Here is an 18521-nt window from a genome sequence, read left to right as displayed (position 1 = left end):
ACAGATGTCAGTAGTCAGATGACATTGCTTACCTACTCATGCCAAATATATCTGGGTAATATAGTGCTAGTCCATTCAGAGTTAAAAAAACAACTACCTAACCTGGATCCCAAAAATGCTATTTACCCATTGCACCAGTTAATTGCGGAATGATACAGGACTCCTTAAAACATATCTCACCATATGAGGTTAAAAATCCAGGTCCTGCATCTATTTTGTTAAATGGTTTAAATTAAAGTATGAAGACCACAGCTTTAAGCAGGCCAAAATAGCTAAGCTGGGAGAGCGTTAGACTGAAGATCTAAAGCTCCCTGGTTCAATCCCGGGTTTCGGCACAGTTGAGAGGTTCCTTGCTTCTAACAAAATAGGTCTTGGAATCAGCTGTAGTACTTTTTTCTCTATCAACATTTTTATCAACTGATCTACAAAATGATCAATTCAACATAGACTTTGCTTTCTGTCCTCCTTTTAAACTTTCTTCCACCTATCTTGCCTTCAGGTTTGACTATGAATGTTTTCCATTTTGTCCTTTTTTGTAAAGTAAACTCTTGTCTGCATCACATTCCACTTCCCCTTGAACACAGATGTCAGTAGTCAGATGACATTGCTTACCTACTCATGCCAAATATATCTGGGTAATATAGTGCTAGTCCATTCAGAGTTAAAAAAACAACTACCTAACCTGGATCCCAAAAATGCTATTTACCCATTGCACCAGTTAACTGGGGAATGATACAGGACTCCTTAAAACATATCTCTACCATATGAGGTTAAAAATCCAGGTCCTGCATCTATTTTGTTAAATGGTTCAAATTAAAGTATGAAGACCCCAGCTATCAGAAGGCCGAAATAGCTCAGTTGGCCGAGCGTTAGACTGAAGATCTAAAGGTCCCTGGTTGAATCCCGGGTTTCGGCACAGTTGAGAGGTTCCTTGCTTCTAACAAAATAGGTCTTTGGATCAGCTGTAGTTCTTTTTCTCTATTCATCAAATTTTTTCCAACTGATCTACAACACAATCAATTTAACATAGACTTTGCTGTATGTCCTCCTTCTAAACTTGCTTCCACCTCTCTTACCTTCAGGTTTGACAATGAATATTTCCCATTTCATGCTTTTTTGTAAAGTAAACTCTTGTCTGCATTACCTTCCACTTCCCCTTGAACACAGATGTCAGTAGTCAGATGACATTGCTTACCTACTCATGCCAAATATATCTGGGTAATATAGTGCTAGTCCATTCAGAGTTAAAAAAACAACTACCTAACCTGGATCCAAAAAATGCTATTTACCCATTGCACCAGTTAATTGCGGAATGATACAGGACTCCTTAAAACATATCTCTACCATATGAGGTTAAAAATCCAGGTCCTGCATCTATTTTGTTAAATGGTTTAAATTAAAGTATGAAGACCACAGGTAGAAGCAGGCCGAAATAGCTCAGTTGGGAGAGCGTTAGACTAAAGGTCCCTGGTTCAATCCCGGGTTTTGGCACAGTTGAGAGGTTCCTTGCTTCTATCAAAATAGGTCTTGGAATCAGCTGTAGTACTTTTTCTCTATTCATCAAATTTTTTCCAACTGATCTACAACACAATCAATTTAACATAGACTTTGCTTTATGTCCTCCTTCTAAACTTGCTTCCACCTCTCTTACCTTCAGGTTTGACAATGAATATTTCCCATTTCATGCTTTTTTGTAAAGTAAACTCTTGTCTGCATTACCTTCCACCTCCCCTTGAATACAGATGTCAGTAGTCAGATGACATTGCTTACCTACTCATGCCAAATATATCTGGATCCCAAAAATGCTATTTACCCATTGCACCAGTTAATTGCGGAATGATACAGGACTCCTTAAAACATATCTCACCATATGAGGTTAAAAATCCAGGTCCTGCATCTATTTTGTTAAATGGTTTAAATTAAAGTATGAAGACCACAGCTATAAGCAGGCCGAAATAGCTAAGTTGGGAGAGCGTTAGACTGAAGATCTAAAGGTCCCTGGTTCAATCCCGGGTTTCGGCACAGTTGAGAGGTTCCTTGCTTCTAACAAAATAGATCTTGGAATCAGCTGTAGTACTTTTTTCTCAATCAACATTTTTATCAACTGATCTACAAAATGATCAATTCAACATAGACTTTGCTTTCTGTCCTCCTTTTAAACTTTCTTCCACCTATCTTGCCTTCAGGTTTGACTATGAATGTTTTCCATTTCGTCCTTTTTTGTAAAGTAAACTCTTGTCTGCATCACATTCCACTTCCCCTTGAACACAGATGTCAGTAGTCAGATGACATTGCTTACCTACTCATGCCAAATATATCTGGGTAATATAGTGCTAGTCCATTCAGAGTTAAAAAAACAACTACCTAACCTGGATCCCAAAAATGCTATTTACCCATTGCACCAGTTAACTGGGGAATGATACAGGACTCCTTAAAACATATCTCTACCATATGAGGTTAAAAATCCAGGTCCTGCATCTATTTTGTTAAATGGTTCAAATTAAAGTATGAAGACCCCAGCTATCAGAAGGCCGAAATAGCTCAGTTGGGAGAGCGTTAGACTGAAGATCTTAAGGTCCCTGGTTCAATCCCGGGTTTCGGCACAGTTGAGAGGTTCCTTGCTTCTAACAAAATAGGTCTTGGAATCAGCTGTAGTACTTTTTTCTCTATCAACATTTTTATCAACTGATCTACAAAATGATCAATTCAACATAGACTTTGCTTTCTGTCCTCCTTTTAAACTTTCTTCCACCTATCTTGCCTTCAGGTTTGACAATGAATGTTTCCCATTCGTCCTTTTTTGTAAAGTAAACTCTTGTCTGCATCACATTCCACTTCCCCTTGAACACAGATGTCAGTAGTCAGATGACATTGCTTACCTACTCGTGCCAAATATATCTAGGTAATATAGTGCTAGTCCATTCAGAGTTAAAAAAACAACTACCTAACCTGGATCCCAAAAATGCTATTTACCTATTGCACCAGTTAACTGGGGAATGATACAGGCCTCCTTAAAACATATCTCTACCATATGAGGTTAAAAATCCAGGTCCTGCATCTATTTTGTTAAATGGTTTAAATTAAAGTATGAAGACCCCAGCTATAAGCAGGCCGAAATAGCTCAGCTGGGAGAGCGTTAGACTGAAGATCTAAAGGTCCCTGGTTCAATCCTGGGTTTCGGCACAGTTGAGAGGTTCCTTGCTTCTAACAAAATAGGTCTTGGAATCAGCTGTAGTACTTTTTCTCTATTCATCAAATTTTTTCCAACTGATCTACAACACAATCAATTTAACATAGACTTTGCTTTATGTCCTCCTTCTAAACTTGCTTCCACCTCTCTTACCTTCAGGTTTGACAATGAATATTTCCCATTTCATGCTTTTTTGTAAAGTAAACTCTTGTCTGCATTACCTTCCACTTCCCCTTGAACACAGATGTCAGTAGTCAGATGACATTGCTTACCTACTCATGCCAAATATATCTGGGTAATATAGTGCTAGTCCATTCAGAGTTAAAAAAACAACTACCTAACCTGGATCCAAAAAATGCTATTTACCCATTGCACCAGTTAATTGCGGAATGATACAGGACTCCTTAAAACATATCTCACCATATGAGGTTAAAAATCCAGGTCCTGCATCTATTTTGTTAAATGGTTTAAATTAAAGTATGAAGACTACAGCTATAAGCAGGCCAAAATAGCTAAGCTGGGAGAGCGTTAGACTGAAGATCTAAAGGTCCCTGGTTCAATCCCGGGTTTCGGCACAGTTGAGAGGTTCCTTGCTTCTAACAAAATAGGTCTTGGAATCAGCTGTAGTACTTTTTTCTCTATCAACATTTTTATCAACTGATCTACAAAATGATCAATTCAACATAGACGTTGCTTTCTGTCCTCCTTTTAAACTTTCTTCCACCTATCTTGCCTTCAGGTTTGACTATGAATGTTTTCCATTTTGTCCTTTTTTGTAAAGTAAACTCTTGTCTGCATCACATTCCACTTCCCCTTGAACACAGATTTCAGTAGTCAGATGACATTGCTTACCTACTCATGCCAAATATATCTGGGTAATATAGTGCTAGTCCATTCAGAGTTAAAAAAACAACTACCTAACCTGGATCCCAAAAATGCTATTTACCCATTGCACCAGTTAACTGGGGAATGATACAGGACTCCTTAAAACATATCTCTACCATATGAGGTTAAAAATCCAGGTCCTGCATCTATTTTGTTAAATGGTTTAAATTAAAGTATGAAGACCCCAGCTATAAGCAGGCCGAAATAGCTCAGCTGGGAGAGCGTTAGACTGAAGATCTAAAGGTCCCTGGTTCAATCCTGGGTTTCGGCACAGTTGAGAGGTTCCTTGCTTCTAACAAAATAGGTCTTGGAATCAGCTGTAGTACTTTTTCTCTATTCATCAAATTTTTTCCAACTGATCTACAACACAATCAATTTAACATAGACTTTGCTTTATGTCCTCCTTCTAAACTTGCTTCCACCTCTCTTACCTTCAGGTTTGACAATGAATATTTCCCATTTCATGCTTTTTTGTAAAGTAAACTCTTGTCTGCATTACCTTCCACTTCCCCTTGAACACAGATGTCAGTAGTCAGATGACATTGCTTACCTACTCATGCCAAATATATCTGGGTAATATAGTGCTAGTCCATTCAGAGTTAAAAAAACAACTACCTAACCTGGATCCCAAAAATGCTATTTACCCATTGCACCAGTTAATTGCGGAATGATACAGGACTCCTTAAAACATATCTCACCATATGAGGTTAAAAATCCAGGTCCTGCATCTATTTTGTTAAATGGTTTAAATTAAAGTATGAAGACCACAGCTATAAGCAGGCCAAAATAGCTAAGCTGGGAGAGCGTTAGACTGAAGATCTAAAGGTCCCTGGTTCAATCCCGGGTTTCGGCACAGTTGAGAGGTTCCTTGCTTCTAACAAAATAGGTCTTGGAATCAGCTGTAGTACTTTTTTCTCTATCAACATTTTTATCAACTGATCTACAAAATGATCAATTCAACATAGACTTTGCTTTCTGTCCTCCTTTTAAACTTTCTTCCACCTATCTTGCCTTCAGGTTTGACTATGAATGTTTTCCATTTTGTCCTTTCTTGTAAAGTAAACTCTTGTCTGCATCACATTCCACTTCCCCTTGAACACAGATTTCAGTAGTCAGATGACATTGCTTACCTACTCATGCCAAATATATCTGGGTAATATAGTGCTAGTCCATTCAGAGTTAAAAAAAACAACTACCTAACCTGGATCCCAAAAATGCTATTTACCCATTGCACCAGTTAACTGGGGAATGATACAGGACTCCTTAAAACATATCTCTACCATATGAGGTTAAAAATCCAGGTCCTGCATCTATTTCGTTAAATGGTTCAAATTAAAGAATGAAGACCCCAGCTATCAGAAGGCCGAAATAGCTCAGTTGGCCGAGCGTTAGACTGAAGATCTAAAGGTACCTGGTTCAATCCCGGGTTTCGGCACAGTTGAGAGGTTCCTTGCTTCTAACAAAATAGGTCTTGGGATCAGCTGTAGTTCTTTTTCTCTATTCATCAAATTTTTTCCAACTGATCTACAACACAATCAATTTAACATAGACTTTGCTTTATGTCCTCCTTCTAAACTTGCTTCCACCTCTCTTACCTTCAGGTTTGACAATGAATATTTCCCATTTCATGCTTTTTTGTAAAGTAAACTCTTGTCTGCATTACCTTCCACTTCCCCTTGAACACAGATGTCAGTAGTCAGATGACATTGCTTACCTACTCATGCCAAATATATCTGGGTAATATAGTGCTAGTCCATTCAGAGTTAAAAAAACAACTACCTAACCTGGATCCAAAAAATGCTATTTACCCATTGCACCAGTTAATTGCGGAATGATACAGGACTCCTTAAAACATATCTCTACCATATGAGGTTAAAAATCCAGGTCCTGCATCTATTTTGTTAAATGGTTTAAATTAAAGTATGAAGACCACAGGTATAAGCAGGCCGAAATAGCTCAGTAGGGAGAGCGTTAGACTGAAGATCTAAAGGTCCCTGGTTCAATCCCGGGTTTCGGCACAGTTGAGAGGTTCCTTGCTTCTAACAAAATAGGTCTTGGAATCAGCTGTAGTACTTTTTCTCTATTCATCAAATTTTTTCCAACTGATCTACAACACAATCAATTTAACATAGACTTTGCTTTATGTCCTCCTTCTAAACTTGCTTCCACCTCTCTTACCTTCAGGTTTGACAATGAATATTTCCCATTTCATGCTTTTTTGTAAAGTAAACTCTTGTCTGCATTACCTTCCACCTCCCCTTGAATACAGATGTCAGTAGTCAGATGACATTGCTTACCTACTCATGCCAAATATATCTGGGTAATATAGTGCAAGTCCATTCAGAGTTAAAAAAACAACTACCTAACCTGGATCCCAAAACTGCTATTTGCCCATTGCACCAGTTAATTGCGGAATGATACAGGACTCCTTAAAACATATCTCTACCATATGAGGTTAAAAATCCAGGTCCTGCATCTATTTTGTTAAATGGTTTAAATTAAAGTATGAAGACCACAGCTATAAGCAGGCCGCAATAGCTCAGTTGGGAGAGCGTTAGACTGAAGATCTAAAGGTCCCTGGTTCAATCCCGGTTTTCGGCACAGTTCAGAGGTTCCTTGCTTCTAACAAATTAGGTCTTGGAATCAGCTGTAGTACTTTTTTCTCTATCAACATTTTTATCAACTGATCTACAAAATGATCAATTCAACATAGACTTTGCTTTCTGTCCTCCTTTTAAACTTCCTTCCACCTATCTTGCCTTCAGGTTTGACAATGAATGTTTCCCATTTCGTCCTTTTTTGTAAAGTAAACTCTTGTCTGCATCACATTCCACTTCCCCTTGAACACAGATGTCAGTAGTCAGATGACATTGCTTACCTACTCATGCCAAATATATCTAGGTAATATAGTGCTAGTCCATTTCGAGTTAAAAAAACAACTACCTAACCTGGATCCCAAAAATGCTATTTACCCATTGCACCAGTTAACTGGGGAATGATACAGGACTCCTTAAAACATATCTCTACCATATGAGGTTAAAAATCCAGGCCCTGCATCTATTTTGTTAAATGGTTTAAATTAAAGTATGAAGACCACAGCTATAAGCAGGCCGAAATATCTCAGTTGGGAGAGCGTTAGACTGAAGCTCTAAAGGTCCCTGATTCAATCCCGGGTTTCGGCACAGTTGAGAGGTTCCTTGCTTCTAACAAAATAGGTCTTGGAATCAGCTGTAGTACTTTTTCTCTATTCATCAAATTTTTTCCAACTGATCTACAACACAATCAATTTAACATAGACTTTGATTTATGTCCTCCTTCTAAACTTGCTTCCACCTCTCTTACCTTCAGGTTTGACAATGAATATTTCCCATTTCATGCTTTTTTGTAAAGTAAACTCTTGTCTGCATTACCTTCCACTTCCCCTTGAACACAGATGTCAGTAGTCAGATGACATTGATTACCTACTCATGCCAAATACATCTGGGTAATATAGTGCTAGTCCATTCAGAGTTAAAAAAACAACTACCTAACCTGGATCCCAAAAATGCTATTTACCCATTGCACCAGTTAATTGCGGAATGATACAGGACTCCTTAAAACATATCTCACCATATGAGGTTAAAAATCCAGGTCCTGCATCTATTTTGTTAAATGGTTTAAATTAAAGTATGAAGACCACAGCTATAAGCAGGCCAAAATAGCTAAGCTGGGAGAGCGTTAGACTGAAGATCTAAAGGTCCCTGGTTCAATCCCGGGTTTCGGCACAGTTGAGAGGTTCCTTGCTTCTAACAAAATAGGTCTTGGAATCAGCTGTAGTACTTTTTTCTCTATCAACATTTTTATCAACTGATCTACAAAATGATCAATTCAACATAGACTTTGCTTTCTGTCCTCCTTTTAAACTTTCTTCCACCTATCTTGCCTTCAGGTTTGACTATGAATGTTTTCCATTTTGTCCTTTTTTGTAAAGTAAACTCTTGTCTGCATCACATTCCACTTCCCCTTGAACACAGATGTCAGTAGTCAGATGACATTGCTTACCTACTCATGCCAAATATATCTGGGTAATATAGTGCTAGTCCATTCAGAGTTAAAAAAACAACTACCTAACCTGGATCCCAAAAATGCTATTTACCCATTGCACCAGTTAACTGGGGAATGATACAGGACTCCTTAAAACATATCTCTACCATATGAGGTTAAAAATCCAGGTCCTGCATCTATTTTGTTAAATGGTTCAAATTAAAGTATGAAGACCCCAGCTATCAGAAGGCCGAAATAGCTCAGTTGGCCGAGCGTTAGACTGAAGATCTAAAGGTCCCTGGTTCAATCCCGGGTTTCGGCACAGGTGAGAGGTTCCTTGCTTCTAACAAAATAGGTCTTGGGATCAGCTGTAGTTCTTTTTCTCTATTCATCAAATTTTTTCCAACTGATCTACAACACAATCAATTTAACATAGACTTTGCTTTATGTCCTCCTTCTAAACTTGCTTCCACCTCTCTTACCTTCAGGTTTGACAATGAATATTTCCCATTTCATGCTTTTTTGTAAAGTAAACTCTTGTCTGCATTACCTTCCACTTCCCCTTGAACACAGATGTCAGTAGTCAGATGACATTGCTTACCTACTCATGCCAAATATATCTGGGTAATATAGTGCTAGTCCATTCAGAGTTAAAAAAACAACTACCTAACCTGGATCCAAAAAATGCTATTTACCCATTGCACCAGTTAATTGCGGAATGATACAGGACTCCTTAAAACATATCTCTACCATATGAGGTTAAAAATCCAGGTCCTGCATCTATTTTGTTAAATGGTTTAAATTAAAGCATGAAGACCACAGCTATAAGCAGGCCGAAATAGCTCAGTTGGGAGAGCGTTAGACTGAAGATCTAAAGGTCCCTGGTTCAATCCCGGGTTTCGGCACAGTTGAGAGATTCCTTGCTTCTAACAAAGTAGGTCTTGGAATCAGCTGTAGTACTTTTTCTCTATTCATCAAATTTTTTCCAACTGATCTACAACACAATCAATTTAACATAGACTTTGCTTTATGTCCTCCTTCTAAACTTGCTTCCACCTCTCTTACCTTCAGGTTTGACAATGAATATTTCCCATTTCATGCTTTTTTGTAAAGTAAACTCTTGTCTGCATTACCTTCCGCCTCCCCTTGAATACAGATGTCAGTAGTCAGATGACATTGCTTACCTACTCATGCCAAATATATCTGGATCCCAAAAATGCTATTTACCCATTGCACCAGTTAATTGCGGAATGATACAGGACTCCTTAAAACATATCTCACCATATGAGGTTAAAAATCCAGGTCCTGCATCTATTTTGTTAAATGGTTTAAATTAAAGTATGAAGACCACAGCTATAAGCAGGCCGAAATAGCTAAGTTGGGAGAGCGTTAGACTGAAGATCTAAAGGTCCCTGGTTCAATCCTGGGTTTCGGCACAGTTGAGGGGTTCCTTGCTTCTAACAAAATAGATCTTGGAATCAGCTGTAGTACTTTTTTCTCAATCAACATTTTTATCAACTGATCTACAAAATGATCAATTCAACATAGACTTTGCTTTCTGTCCTCCTTTTAAACTTTCTTCCACCTATCTTGCCTTCAGGTTTGACTATGAATGTTTTCCATTTCGTCCTTTTTTGTAAAGTAAACTCTTGTCTGCATCACATTCCACTTCCCCTTGAACACAGATGTCAGTAGTCAGATGACATTGCTTACCTACTCATGCCAAATATATCTGGGTAATATAGTGCTAGTCCATTCAGAGTTAAAAAAACAACTACCTAACCTGGATCCCAAAAATGCTATTTACCCATTGCACCAGTTAACTGGGGAATGATACAGGACTCCTTAAAACATATCTCTACCATATGAGGTTAAAAATCCAGGTCCTGCATCTATTTTGTTAAATGGCTCAAATTAAAGTATGAAGACCCCAGCTATCAGAAGGCCGAAATAGCTCAGTTGGGAGAGTGTTAGACTGAAGATCTAAAGGTCCCTGGTTCAATCCCGGGTTTCGGCACAGTTGAGAGGTTCCTTGCTTCTAACAAAATAGGTCTTGGAATCAGCTGTAGTACTTTTTTCTCTATCAACATTTTTATCAACTGATCTACAAAATGATCAATTCAACATAGACTTTGCTTTCTGTCCTCCTTTTAAACTTTCTTCCACCTATCTTGCCTTCAGGTTTGACAATGAATGTTTTCCATTTTGTCCTTTTTTGTAAAGTAAACTCTTGTCTGCATCACATTCCACTTCCCCTTGAACACAGATGTCAGTAGTCAGATGACATTGCTTACCTACTCATGCCAAATATATCTGGTAATATAGTGCTAGTCCATTCAGAGTTAAAAAAACAACTACCTAACCTGGATCCCAAAAGTGCTATTTACCCATTGCACCAGTTAACTGGGGAATGATACAGGACTCCTTAAAACATATCTCTACCATATGAGGTTAAAAATCCAGGTCCTGCATCTATTTTGTTAAATGGTTCAAATTAAAGTATGAAGACCCCAGCTATCAGAAGGCCGAAATAGCTCAGTTGGCCGAGCGTTAGATTGAAGATCTAAAAGTCCCTGGTTCAATCCCGGGTTTCGGCACAGTTGAGAGGTTCCTTGCTTCTAACAAAATAGATCCTGGGATCAGCTGTAGTTTTTTTTCTCTATTCATCAAATTTTTTCCAACTGATCTACAACACAATCAATTTAACATAGACTTTGCTTTATGTCCTCCTTCTAAACTTGCTTCCACCTCTCTTACCTTCAGGTTTGACAATGAATATTTCCCATTTCATGCTTTTTTGTAAAGTAAACTCTTGTCTGCATTACCTTCCACTTCCCCTTGAACACAGATGTCAGTAGTCAGATGACATTGCTTACCTACTCATGCCAAATATATCTGGGTAATATAGTGCTAGTCCATTCAGAGTTAAAAAAACAACTACCTAACCTGGATCCCAAAAATGCTATTTACCCATTGCACCAGTTAATTGCGGAATGATACAGGACTCCTTAAAACATATCTCACCATATGAGGTTAAAAATCCAGGTCCTGCATCTATTTTGTTAAATGGTTTAAATTAAAGTATGAAGACCACAGCTATAAGCAGGCCAAAATAGCTAAGCTGGGAGAGCGTTAGACTGAAGATCTAAAGGTCCCTGGTTCAATCCCGGGTTTCGGCACAGTTGAGAGGTTCCTTGCTTCTAACAAAATAGGTCTTGGAATCAGCTGTAGTACTTTTTTCTCTATCAACATTTTTATCAACTGATCTACAAAATGATCAATTCAACATAGACTTTGCTTTCTGTCCTCCTTTTAAACTTTCTTCCACCTATCTTGCCTTCAGGTTTGACTATGAATGTTTTCCATTTTGTCCTTTCTTGTAAAGTAAACTCTTGTCTGCATCACATTCCACTTCCCCTTGAACACAGATTTCAGTAGTCAGATGACATTGCTTACCTACTCATGCCAAATATATCTGGGTAATATAGTGCTAGTCCATTCAGAGTTAAAAAAAACAACTACCTAACCTGGATCCCAAAAATGCTATTTACCCATTGCACCAGTTAACTGGGGAATGATACAGGACTCCTTAAAACATATCTCTACCATATGAGGTTAAAAATCCAGGTCCTGCATCTATTTCGTTAAATGGTTCAAATTAAAGTATGAAGACCCCAGCTATCAGAAGGCCGAAATAGCTCAGTTGGCCGAGCGTTAGACTGAAGATCTAAAGGTCCCTGGTTCAATCCCGGGTTTCGGCACAGTTGAGAGGTTCCTTGCTTCTAACAAAATAGGTCTTGGGATCAGCTGTAGTTCTTTTTCTCTATTCATCAAATTTTTTCCAACTGATCTACAACACAATCAATTTAACATAGACTTTGCTTTATGTCCTCCTTCTAAACTTGCTTCCACCTCTCTTACCTTCAGGTTTGACAATGAATATTTCCCATTTCATGCTTTTTTGTAAAGTAAACTCTTGTCTGCATTACCTTCCACTTCCCCTTGAACACAGATGTCAGTAGTCAGATGACATTGCTTACCTACTCATGCCAAATATATCTGGGTAATATAGTGCTAGTCCATTCAGAGTTAAAAAAACAACTACCTAACTGGATCCAAAAAATGCTATTTACCCATTGCACCAGTTAATTGCGGAATGATACAGGACTCCTTAAAACATATCTCTACCATATGAGGTTAAAAATCCAGGTCCTGCATCTATTTTGTTAAATGGTTTAAATTAAAGTATGAAGACCACAGGTATAAGCAGGCCGAAATAGCTCAGTAGGGAGAGCGTTAGACTGAAGATCTAAAGGTCCCTGGTTCAATCCCGGGTTTCGGCACAGTTGAGAGGTTCCTTGCTTCTAACAAAATAGGTCTTGGAATCAGCTGTAGTACTTTTTCTCTATTCATCAAATTTTTTCCAACTGATCTACAACACAATCAATTTAACATAGACTTTGCTTTATGTCCTCCTTCTAAACTTGCTTCCACCTCTCTTACCTTCAGGTTTGACAATGAATATTTCCCATTTCATGCTTTTTTGTAAAGTAAACTCTTGTCTGCATTACCTTCCACCTCCCCTTGAATACAGATGTCAGTAGTCAGATGACATTGCTTACCTACTCATGCCAAATATATCTGGGTAATATAGTGCAAGTCCATTCAGAGTTAAAAAAACAACTACCTAACCTGGATCCCAAAACTGCTATTTGCCCATTGCACCAGTTAATTGCGGAATGATACAGGACTCCTTAAAACATATCTCTACCATATGAGGTTAAAAATCCAGGTCCTGCATCTATTTTGTTAAATGGTTTAAATTAAAGTATGAAGACCACAGCTATAAGCAGGCCGCAATAGCTCAGTTGGGAGAGCGTTAGACTGAAGATCTAAAGGTCCCTGGTTCAATCCCGGTTTTCGGCACAGTTCAGAGGTTCCTTGCTTCTAACAAATTAGGTCTTGGAATCAGCTGTAGTACTTTTTTCTCTATCAACATTTTTATCAACTGATCTACAAAATGATCAATTCAACATAGACTTTGCTTTCTGTCCTCCTTTTAAACTTCCTTCCACCTATCTTGCCTTCAGGTTTGACAATGAATGTTTCCCATTTCGTCCTTTTTTGTAAAGTAAACTCTTGTCTGCATCACATTCCACTTCCCCTTGAACACAGATGTCAGTAGTCAGATGACATTGCTTACCTACTCATGCCAAATATATCTAGGTAATATAGTGCTAGTCCATTTCGAGTTAAAAAAACAACTACCTAACCTGGATCCCAAAAATGCTATTTACCCATTGCACCAGTTAACTGGGGAATGATACAGGACTCCTTAAAACATATCTCTACCATATGAGGTTAAAAATCCAGGCCCTGCATCTATTTTGTTAAATGGTTTAAATTAAAGTATGAAGACCACAGCTATAAGCAGGCCGAAATATCTCAGTTGGGAGAGCGTTAGACTGAAGCTCTAAAGGTCCCTGATTCAATCCCGGGTTTCGGCACAGTTGAGAGGTTCCTTGCTTCTAACAAAATAGGTCTTGGAATCAGCTGTAGTACTTTTTCTCTATTCATCAAATTTTTTCCAACTGATCTACAACACAATCAATTTAACATAGACTTTGATTTATGTCCTCCTTCTAAACTTGCTTCCACCTCTCTTACCTTCAGGTTTGACAATGAATATTTCCCATTTCATGCTTTTTTGTAAAGTAAACTCTTGTCTGCATTACCTTCCACTTCCCCTTGAACACAGATGTCAGTAGTCAGATGACATTGATTACCTACTCATGCCAAATACATCTGGGTAATATAGTGCTAGTCCATTCAGAGTTAAAAAAACAACTACCTAACCTGGATCCCAAAAATGCTATTTACCCATTGCACCAGTTAATTGCGGAATGATACAGGACTCCTTAAAACATATCTCACCATATGAGGTTAAAAATCCAGGTCCTGCATCTATTTTGTTAAATGGTTTAAATTAAAGTATGAAGACCACAGCTATAAGCAGGCCAAAATAGCTAAGCTGGGAGAGCGTTAGACTGAAGATCTAAAGGTCCCTGGTTCAATCCCGGGTTTCGGCACAGTTGAGAGGTTCCTTGCTTCTAACAAAATAGGTCTTGGAATCAGCTGTAGTACTTTTTTCTCTATCAACATTTTTATCAACTGATCTACAAAATGATCAATTCAACATAGACTTTGCTTTCTGTCCTCCTTTTAAACTTTCTTCCACCTATCTTGCCTTCAGGTTTGACTATGAATGTTTTCCATTTTGTCCTTTTTTGTAAAGTAAACTCTTGTCTGCATCACATTCCACTTCCCCTTGAACACAGATGTCAGTAGTCAGATGACATTGCTTACCTACTCATGCCAAATATATCTGGGTAATATAGTGCTAGTCCATTCAGAGTTAAAAAAACAACTACCTAACCTGGATCCCAAAAATGCTATTTACCCATTGCACCAGTTAACTGGGGAATGATACAGGACTCCTTAAAACATATCTCTACCATATGAGGTTAAAAATCCAGGTCCTGCATCTATTTTGTTAAATGGTTCAAATTAAAGTATGAAGACCCCAGCTATCAGAAGGCCGAAATAGCTCAGTTGGCCGAGCGTTAGACTGAAGATCTAAAGGTCCCTGGTTCAATCCCGGGTTTCGGCACAGGTGAGAGGTTCCTTGCTTCTAACAAAATAGGTCTTGGGATCAGCTGTAGTTCTTTTTCTCTATTCATCAAATTTTTTCCAACTGATCTACAACACAATCAATTTAACATAGACTTTGCTTTATGTCCTCCTTCTAAACTTGCTTCCACCTCTCTTACCTTCAGGTTTGACAATGAATATTTCCCATTTCATGCTTTTTTGTAAAGTAAACTCTTGTCTGCATTACCTTCCACTTCCCCTTGAACACAGATGTCAGTAGTCAGATGACATTGCTTACCTACTCATGCCAAATATATCTGGGTAATATAGTGCTAGTCCATTCAGAGTTAAAAAAACAACTACCTAACCTGGATCCAAAAAATGCTATTTACCCATTGCACCAGTTAATTGCGGAATGATACAGGACTCCTTAAAACATATCTCTACCATATGAGGTTAAAAATCCAGGTCCTGCATCTATTTTGTTAAATGGTTTAAATTAAAGCATGAAGACCACAGCTATAAGCAGGCCGAAATAGCTCAGTTGGGAGAGCGTTAGACTGAAGATCTAAAGGTCCCTGGTTCAATCCCGGGTTTCGGCACAGTTGAGAGATTCCTTGCTTCTAACAAAGTAGGTCTTGGAATCAGCTGTAGTACTTTTTCTCTATTCATCAAATTTTTTCCAACTGATCTACAACACAATCAATTTAACATAGACTTTGCTTTATGTCCTCCTTCTAAACTTGCTTCCACCTCTCTTACCTTCAGGTTTGACAATGAATATTTCCCATTTCATGCTTTTTTGTAAAGTAAACTCTTGTCTGCATTACCTTCCGCCTCCCCTTGAATACAGATGTCAGTAGTCAGATGACATTGCTTACCTACTCATGCCAAATATATCTGGATCCCAAAAATGCTATTTACCCATTGCACCAGTTAATTGCGGAATGATACAGGACTCCTTAAAACATATCTCACCATATGAGGTTAAAAATCCAGGTCCTGCATCTATTTTGTTAAATGGTTTAAATTAAAGTATGAAGACCACAGCTATAAGCAGGCCGAAATAGCTAAGTTGGGAGAGCGTTAGACTGAAGATCTAAAGGTCCCTGGTTCAATCCTGGGTTTCGGCACAGTTGAGGGGTTCCTTGCTTCTAACAAAATAGATCTTGGAATCAGCTGTAGTACTTTTTTCTCAATCAACATTTTTATCAACTGATCTACAAAATGATCAATTCAACATAGACTTTGCTTTCTGTCCTCCTTTTAAACTTTCTTCCACCTATCTTGCCTTCAGGTTTGACTATGAATGTTTTCCATTTCGTCCTTTTTTGTAAAGTAAACTCTTGTCTGCATCACATTCCACTTCCCCTTGAACACAGATGTCAGTAGTCAGATGACATTGCTTACCTACTCATGCCAAATATATCTGGGTAATATAGTGCTAGTCCATTCAGAGTTAAAAAAACAACTACCTAACCTGGATCCCAAAAATGCTATTTACCCATTGCACCAGTTAACTGGGGAATGATACAGGACTCCTTAAAACATATCTCTACCATATGAGGTTAAAAATCCAGGTCCTGCATCTATTTTGTTAAATGGCTCAAATTAAAGTATGAAGACCCCAGCTATCAGAAGGCCGAAATAGCTCAGTTGGGAGAGTGTTAGACTGAAGATCTAAAGGTCCCTGGTTCAATCCCGGGTTTCGGCACAGTTGAGAGGTTCCTTGCTTCTAACAAAATAGGTCTTGGAATCAGCTGTAGTACTTTTTTCTCTATCAACATTTTTATCAACTGATCTACAAAATGATCAATTCAACATAGACTTTGCTTTCTGTCCTCCTTTTAAACTTTCTTCCACCTATCTTGCCTTCAGGTTTGACAATGAATGTTTTCCATTTTGTCCTTTTTTGTAAAGTAAACTCTTGTCTGCATCACATTCCACTTCCCCTTGAACACAGATGTCAGTAGTCAGATGACATTGCTTACCTACTCATGCCAAATATATCTGGTAATATAGTGCTAGTCCATTCAGAGTTAAAAAAACAACTACCTAACCTGGATCCCAAAAGTGCTATTTACCCATTGCACCAGTTAACTGGGGAATGATACAGGACTCCTTAAAACATATCTCTACCATATGAGGTTAAAAATCCAGGTCCTGCATCTATTTTGTTAAATGGTTCAAATTAAAGTATGAAGACCCCAGCTATCAGAAGGCCGAAATAGCTCAGTTGGCCGAGCGTTAGATTGAAGATCTAAAAGTCCCTGGTTCAATCCCGGGTTTCGGCACAGTTGAGAGGTTCCTTGCTTCTAACAAAATAGATCCTGGGATCAGCTGTAGTTTTTTTTCTCTATTCATCAAATTCTTTCCAACTGATCTACAACACAATCAATTTAACATAGACTTTGCTTTATGTCCTCCTTCTAAACTTGCTTCCACCTCTCTTACCTTCAGGTTTGACAATGAATATTTCCCATTTCATGCTTTTTTGTAAAGTAAACTCTTGTCTGCATTACCTTCCACTTCCCCTTGAACACAGATGTCAGTAGTCAGATGACATTGCTTACCTACTCATGCCAAATATATCTGGTTAATATAGTGCTAGTCCATTCAGAGTTAAAAAAACAACGACCTAACCTGGATCCAAAAAATGCTATTTATCCATTGCACCAGTTAATTGCGGAATGATACAGGACTCCTTAAAACATATCTCTACCATATGAGGTTAAAAATCCAGGTCCTGCATCTATTTTGTTAAATGGTTTAAATTAAAGTATGAAGACCACAGCTATAAGCAGGCCGAAATAGCTCAGTTGGGAGAGCGTTAGACTGAAGATCTAAAGGTCCCTGGTTCAATCCCGGGTTTCGGCACAGTTGAGAGGTTCCTTGCTTCTAACAAAATAGGTCTTGGAATCAGCTGTAGTACTTTTTCTCTATTCATCAAATTTTTTTCCAACTGATCTACAACACAATCAATTTAACATAGACTTTGCTTTATGTCCTCCTTCTAAACTTGCTTCCACCTCTCTTACCTTCAGGTTTGACAATGAATATTTCCCATTTCATGCTTTTTTGTAAAGTAAACTCTTGTCTGCATTACCTTCCACCTCCCCTTGAATACAGATGTCAGTAGTCAGATGACATTGCTTACCTACTCATGCCAAATATATCTGGATCCCAAAAATGCTATTTACCCATTGCACCAGTTAATTGCGGAATGATACAGGACTCCTTAAAACATATCTCACCATATGAGGTTAAAAATCCAGGCCCTGCATCTATTTTGTTAAATGGTTCAAATTAAAGTATGAAGACCCCAGCTATCAGAAGGCCGAAATAGCTCAGTTGGGAGAGCGTTAGACTGAAGATCTAAAGGTCCCTGGTTCAATCCCGGGTTTCGGCACAGTTGAGAGGTTCCTTGCTTCTAACAATATAGGTCTTGGAATCAGCTGTAGTACTTTTTTCTCTATCAACATTTTTATCAACTGATCTACAAAATGATCAATTCAACATAGACTTTGCTTTCTGTCCTCCTTTTAAACTTTCTTCCACCTATCTTGCCTTCAGGTTTGACTATGAATGTTTTCCATTTCGTCCTTTTTTGTAAAGTAAACTCTTGTCTGCATCACATTCCACTTCCCCTTGAACACAGATGTCAGTAGTCAGATGACATTGCTTACCTACTCATGCCAAATATATCTGGGTAATATAGTGCTAGTCCATTCAGAGTTAAAAAAACAACTACCTAACCTGGATCCCAAAAATG

The 18521-nt window shown here is 38.3% G+C and overlaps 4 non-coding genes across 4 annotated transcripts; all 4 read left to right on the top strand.

Moving 5' to 3' along the window:
- Window positions 1–8930: 8930 nt before the first annotated feature.
- Window positions 8931–9003, top strand: TRNAF-GAA (transfer RNA phenylalanine (anticodon GAA)). The gene has a single exon. It is a non-coding gene; the product is annotated as a tRNA-Phe (tRNA).
- A 6275-nt stretch (window positions 9004–15278) lies between these two features.
- Window positions 15279–15351, top strand: TRNAF-GAA (transfer RNA phenylalanine (anticodon GAA)). The gene has a single exon. It is a non-coding gene; the product is annotated as a tRNA-Phe (tRNA).
- A 2202-nt stretch (window positions 15352–17553) lies between these two features.
- TRNAF-GAA (transfer RNA phenylalanine (anticodon GAA)) lies at window positions 17554–17626 on the top strand. Its single transcript has one exon. It is a non-coding gene; the product is annotated as a tRNA-Phe (tRNA).
- Window positions 17627–18085: 459 nt separating this feature from the next.
- TRNAF-GAA (transfer RNA phenylalanine (anticodon GAA)) lies at window positions 18086–18158 on the top strand. Its single transcript has one exon. It is a non-coding gene; the product is annotated as a tRNA-Phe (tRNA).
- The last annotated feature ends 363 nt before the right edge of the window (window positions 18159–18521 follow it).

Source organism: Lissotriton vulgaris, chromosome 8 (assembly GCF_964263255.1).
Source record: "Lissotriton vulgaris chromosome 8, aLisVul1.2, whole genome shotgun sequence".
NCBI classification, from domain to species: Eukaryota; Metazoa; Chordata; class Amphibia; order Caudata; family Salamandridae; genus Lissotriton; species Lissotriton vulgaris.
Note: the sequence above shows the minus strand (reverse complement) of the source record. Positions and strands in the feature narration are given on the sequence as shown.